Below are 7,237 nucleotides of genomic sequence, written 5' to 3'. Positions count from 1 at the left end.
TTTGACAGAAACATTTTTATGAAATTTTACTGCGTTCCATTTTATTTAGAATCTAATATAATCTAACAAAAAATAAACATTTTGGAAAACTAAAAATAACCTCGTAGACAAAGTGGAAAATAGTGTGGTCACATGAACACGTTTATGGAATGTTTGACATTAACGAAAAAATGGGTCATTGATGAATACGTTTTTTAAAAGTGTAAAAAAAACATAAACATAAATAAAAAATTTGGTTTTACCGAATGACACTTTTGGTTATAGCGAATGACGATATTGTCAAACAATGCTAACAGGATGATATCTAGCTAGCTAGCAAAAGAACAATCAAACATTTTATATTTAGTACAAGTTTTTAAAATATGACAACATTTTCCATGTTTTATAGCGGTTGTACCGAATGACCTGATGTTTTGGGACATGCGTATGAACAAGTGAAAACATACATTTTTCTAATAGTTAAAAGAGAATTAGTTACTTTATTTCATGACCATATAATCCTTTTCAGGTGTCGGAATGATATCACATCCTGTCAGTGTTGCCAATTGCTTTCGGTTGAAAGTAGCTAAAACTGCTCGCTAAATGTCGCTAGATGACGTCATACTGGCGAGTCCACTGATCTATATTATAATCACTAGGCGGAATCTAGATAAGTTTTGTCCCGCTTCGATGCACCGTCCAAGAAGTTGCTGGATTTGTGGCTAGGCTTTTGAAAAAAGTCTCAAAAGGGGCGGGAAAGTCGCTAAATCTAGCGGCTAAATTGGCACATCCAAAACGGTCCCTTTATATTGGTTACTCCAAATGACATCAATGAAATTCATTTTTCATGACATTCTTTCTCATAACAAAGCAACGATTTCTTTTAATACCATTTTGCACTATGTTGATATATGATGTTATAAAACCATGGCAGAATAAAAATGAAATGGTTGTACTGGCCTTTGGACGGTCAAAACGAATGACATTTTGACACTTCAACATCTTTAAAATACCTTTATATGTAGCAAAATATAATTAAAACCTGTTGAATTCAATAAAAGAGATCTAGTTGTACTATCTTACATACTTTGGATGTCATATCTTTGTTTTTTATTGAGGCCTTATTTGGACAAAAAATGACCCATCACATCATTGACCCATATAAAGCTAACCGACTTGAAAATCAACTGCCATTTCACATTTTTACATTCCATTCAAGTAAATTGTGTTTATTCATTTCATTTCCACTGTGTGAACAGCCGCACGAGATATTTCTCACTCGCGAAAAAAACGTTAAACCGACCGGAAAAGCGCGCGAACAGGGAGTCTGACATGAATACAAACGTTTTCTGAGGTAAGACACAGCGAATTACACCAATAACCACAACCAAACGTATAATATCATACATTTGAAATAGCATATGGTCATGCATAAGGTCGTAATAATATTTAGGTGAATATTACAGTAGCCTACCTACAGTCAAAGATTGATTAAAATACGACTAGATTTGGCATCATTAAGAACGGTGGCTATATCAGTGGATTCTATCTATATATTTCCTTTTATTTTATTAATATGTTTTGGTAAACATTTTATTCCGAAAGAAGTACGCTGTGGCACAACATTCGCTGGCATTTGCAGTACCATGAACATGGTAACGGTTCCTACAACGTCGCAAGAGGGCGCGCTGACAACACCATAACATTTGTGAAAATACGCGTTCATAAAGCTAAAAACTCTTCATCTGAGCACGGTTTACAACAAATCAGTCAGCTATTATTTTCCTGGTCTAAATTTCATCTTCTCAATCAGTTAAACTCTAATTCAGGTCTATTTCTGACCGTCCAGCCATACATTGCACATTCAATCCTATTAGACTGAAGGGTTTGTAGGGTTTGTTTCTGGTTAATAAGGGCTGCATTGAAGCAAAGACAGAGTTCCGTGTGTCCGGTTACAGGTGAGGTGAGTGGCGCTGTAATCCACTGACAGCGCTGACCTTAAGCGACAAGACTATCGGCATTTTGCCAAGATCTTAACCACTATCCACACAAACCAAAACCAATTCCACCTGGCAATCTGTAGCACTTTCCTTAAAGTTTGTCCTTGCAAGTCCTTGAAGTGCGAGATAAAATCCGGGAGGTATAAAGATCGAAGGATTTTTTGAGCGAATCACATGATTTTACTATATATATATATATATATATATATATATATATATATATATATATATATATATATATATATATATATGTGTGTGTGTGATAATTAAAAAAATAGTTTTGAATTAATATAATGAACTCGGTCTATATTTGTTTGCATAATTTATAACTTATTTTAATTACACAATACAAATGCAGCCTATTTATTATTGTAATTTTTTCATTAGATTTTTTTTTGTGTTATTATATTATGTGTGGCATTTTAGTATTCATATTTTATTTACCCATTATAATGTAATATCTAAATATTCTTTATTGAAGTATTTACCGCCTTATAATACTCCTGCCAGTGGCAAATATCAACAGAATATCAAATAACTTTTCACATTTTTACATTTCATGTAAGTAAATTGTGTTTATTCATATAATTGTATGAACAGCCGCACGAGACATTTCTCACGCGCGAAAAAAACGTTAAACTGACAGGAAAAGAGCGCGAACAGGAAGTCTGACATGAAGACAAACGTTTTCTGAGGTAAGACAGCGAATTACACCAATAACCACAACCAAACCGAAAAAGCCTCGGCATTCCGTTGGAGAGAGTGGAGGAGGACAGCGCATGCGTGTGAAGTGCTCGGGAATTGTTTAATAAAAAAGAATCTTATACCGCAATTTGACAGTTGACGAGCTTCGTATAAAGACTTCATATATCCTATTCGCTCTTCTTTGATCGAGTCACAGGAAGTCATTATCGGCCGATCGATCAGATGAAATCGGAAATTCGCATTGTCATGACGTCATTTTCACTCCAGCGTGATCAGTCACATGATATTTACGACTCAGGTGACCTTGAAAAAAAATTGAATAAAACTGAACTGAACAAAAATGGCAACATAAGGGTTTGTCATTTTATTTTAATTATTGATTTCAAGTGATGAAAAAATGCGTTAAGTATACAACAACGTAGGCTATTTATTGACTTCTGAATGTAATTAGAGAACATTATATCAGATCATCATCCCCAGGTGAAAAATTACTATAATAAATACAATAGTGTTTTTGAACCATACTATAGTAAATTGTATAGTATACTGTATATATTATGGTATTTACAACACTTTGTTAATGAATGCTACAGCATACTGTAGTATTAACTATAGTGAACTGATAAACTGTTATAAATACTGTAGTATACTTTAGTTTTTACTGCAGTAAACTGTAGTGTTTACTGTAGTATAAAGTTGTAGAAAACTTGGGTAAAGTAATTTGTTTATATGACTATAGTTGTTATATTATCACAGCAACTATAGAATTACCACAATAAATTAATTCAAGTACTTTACTATAGTATCGTTCAAAAACACTATAGTATTTACTATAAATTACTTTTTCACCTGGGTCTGTGCAGTGTCGTTTGTGCTGAAGGCTCAGATTCAGTGTTGCATTAATGAAGTTTTAAGTGATTGAGTGAATGTTGTGAATGAGAGTTGATCTCGTGTGATTGGTCAGTTTGCTGGTTTACACCCACACAGATGCTGTGACCATATGCACAGTGACTTCCAGGCTGCCAGGTTAAGCTCTCTCTCTCTCTCACACACACACACACACACACACACACACACACACACACACACACACACACACACACACACACACACACACACACACACACACACACACACACACACACATAATCAAATAAACAAGTTTCTTATATGTGCACTATGAAAAACACTTTTGAGATTAATGTAAGATATTAATTCCAATGCTGATTAATGTGTGATTTGAAAGAAAGTTCAGAATCAAGCCATACACCAAGAAATTTAATAGTATCAACTTTATGCAGAGGAGTACTGTCTTTACACAGGAACAAAAATCATAATATATGACTTTATTAAGCACTAATTTGTTAGCCAAAAGCCAATCTTATAAAGTATTAAAATCAGACTGAAGAAATTTATACAGAATCAGAATTAGATGCACGATATCATCAGCATAAAGTTGAACCTGACAATTTTTGAGAATTAATGGTAGATTATTTACATAAATAGAAAAAAGAAGTGGTCCCAGTATTGAACCTTGAGGCACACCTCTGTTTTGAATCAAAAGATCGGATTTATTCCCATTTAGGACAACACATTGTTTTCTGTTGTGCGGATATGAATTAAACTGCAAAACTGTATTTTCAGAAAAACCAATAGCATGAAGTTTATCTAAACGCAAATAACAATCGACCAAATGAAAAGCATTAGTTAAATCAAGAAAAATTGCATATGTGAGTCAGCCATTATCTGAAGCTGAAAACACAAGTTGTCAGTTGTGTTTTATTCTTTTACAGTAAGGACATCTGCAATAATATCCTCATTTATGTATGTTGCCCGGCATTTCGATCAGTGCTGTTTGGAAATATCTAAAAGAACTTTCATAAGAGGCTTTCCCCAGAATGCACCTGTCCGCTAGTTAAATTGGTCCAGTCTAAATCAGGTAAAGGTAAGATTTCGACCACCTGTGTGAGAATCCACTGTATGAGGAGAGATCAGTCTCAGTTCACAAATAAAAGTTGCAGGTGTCCATTCACATAAACCTCCTCAAGCTCATTGAGAGCTTACAACTCTTTCTGGATTAGCGTGAATGCACGTGATTAACCGAGCCGAAGGCGAACGCGCTGATCTATTCACAGAACCAAAGTGAAAAGAAGAAGCTTTGCCCATCTCTTTCCAAAGCTGCAGAGATGCCAGAGGAATATAGAGGAATTCATGCAATATATACTGCCGTTCTGAGACAAACAACACTGGAAATTATATTAAAATATGCATGCATGTATGCTTTTTGTGCAGTTAATTTCAATAGTTCTGCAGTGACAAAAGAGTATTTAAAAGTTCAAATATTACATGTTCCATAAATAATGCATGTTCCTTCTCACACGGCAAGAAATGATGTGCTTTTAATATACTATCTATTTAAAAAATTAAACTAATTGGTTCAAGTGTATCTAAATACATTTTTAAATACAGAGATAGTATATTAAAAGCACACATTAGTTCATATTTCATGGCGTCTCAAAATAGCACACTTTAATATTATCTTAAGAAGTACTACAGAAGAATTTTTAGTATATTAAGTATGAAATTAGTGCATGAAAAATTTACTTTTTTTCACCTGGGTGTGTGTGTGAGAGAGAGTGTGTGTGTTTACGATGTGTATTTCTGTATAGAGTGTAACTCTACATCTGTTGCTCAGCCCTTCGACATCTGGGCAGCTTTCTCTCACTCAACGAAATCCATCCAGTCTTTACAGGATTTGTTTTTCCACTGCAGATGGTCCTGTGCACATGTTTCCCTCCCATTGGCTCTGGGTCCGACCCTGCTACCGGCACAGCACACTCAGATCTGCATAAAAGGACGCTTTCACCCCGTCTGTTCCACCCGGTCTGCACACACACACACACACACACACTGCTGAAGAGAGACCGGCACAGAGATGCATGCACAGGAGAGGCAGGTAAGCATGCACAATTATATTAATCATTCTGTATTATTGTTTGCTTTGTTTTTGTTTCTTTTTAATGCATTTATTGGTATGCACAGAATCACTGAATGCATCTCATTATCTCACTTAAAGCTGCAAATGTGTGCAGCATATGTAGAAATTATGTGTGCATTGCTCATAAATTCATTAGAAGCAGAAGAGATTGAAGTTTCATTATAATAGCACGCTTAACTTAGTCAGCATCCACTTAAACAAGCTAAAACAAATATTGCACCTTAATTTGTGCAAAGCAAAACTCTTTTTCTAAGAGAAAGATAATGCATGCATCTTATTATCTCACTTCAGCCTTAAAGTTGAAAATGTGTGCAAACATAACGTCTTTGAAATGTATACATTATTCATAATTTCCTAAGAAGAGATTGAAGTGAAGATTTATTAGAATAGCGGGATTAACAGGTTCTGTCAGTGATGTCTGATTTATGTTGGTGCATTTTTTATGACAAGCATTAAATAATATTTATTCTTCAGACAGCTCCAGGAAACTATTTTAATCCTTGCGTTTGGAATGAAATATTCATTAGTGTGGATTATTTTATGTAGAATTTATTGTAAAGGTGGATGTTAACTTGCAACAAACGAATCAACAATAATTTGTGCAAAGAAAAACACTTTCTATAATCGGAAGATGCATCTCATTATCTCACTTTAGCCTTAAAGTTGCAAAGAAATGTGTGCATTGTTCATAAATTCATTAGAAGCAGAAGAGCTTGAAATGAAGTTTCATTAGAATAGCAGGGTTAACCGGTTCTGGGATCGATTCCTATGAAGTTGGTGCATTTGAGAAAAAGGTTTTTAATCGTCAGACAAATCCAGGAAACAATTTTATTCTATGTGCTGGTATTGAAATATCCATATGTGTGGATTCATTTGATTGTAAAGGTGGCTGTATATGGAGGACCAAACCTGCAGAAATTAAAAATGAATAAATGAATAAATAAATGAATATATAAATTAATAAACAGATAAATAATGTGATAATAGGAAAATAAATTAATGAATAAACAACATGATAAAATAAATATTATTCATTTTTAATAAAATTCATTTCCCCCCTTAATTTATTATTTTCTGCTTTTATGTTTTAATTATTTCTAATTTTATTTATTTATTATTTTATTTATTTTTTCCATTTATTTTATATTTACTTATTTTATGCATTCATTTATTTTTATATTTATTTATTCCAATATGTATTTATTTCCAGATTTATTTATTGTAACATTTATTTATTTCAACTTTTTAAATTTATCTTCATATTTATTTTTACATTTCTTTGTCATGTATGATAATTAGGTGGGTTGGTCTTGCTTATCATTGGTTCATCATTGATTGAAGCGCTTGCTCGATTACTCTGGCTGTGTAGTGACAGGTTGTAGCTCTCGCGCGTTATTTTCACGACAACAAGGGTGACACCATTGCGTTCGTTTAGTTATCTTACTTCTGGTTGAGAGGGACCTAATGCTAGTCTCTAGCCGTAATCCTATAACTGTAACGGTAGATTATATTAAGCGGTCGGAGTGTTGCGCTGCACTTTACAATTCAACACCCA

This window comes from Chanodichthys erythropterus, chromosome 21 (genome assembly GCF_024489055.1).
Source record: "Chanodichthys erythropterus isolate Z2021 chromosome 21, ASM2448905v1, whole genome shotgun sequence".
In the NCBI taxonomy this organism is placed as follows: Eukaryota; Metazoa; Chordata; class Actinopteri; order Cypriniformes; family Xenocyprididae; genus Chanodichthys; species Chanodichthys erythropterus.
The sequence above is the reverse complement of the archived record's forward strand: the minus strand, read 5'-3'. Positions refer to the sequence as shown.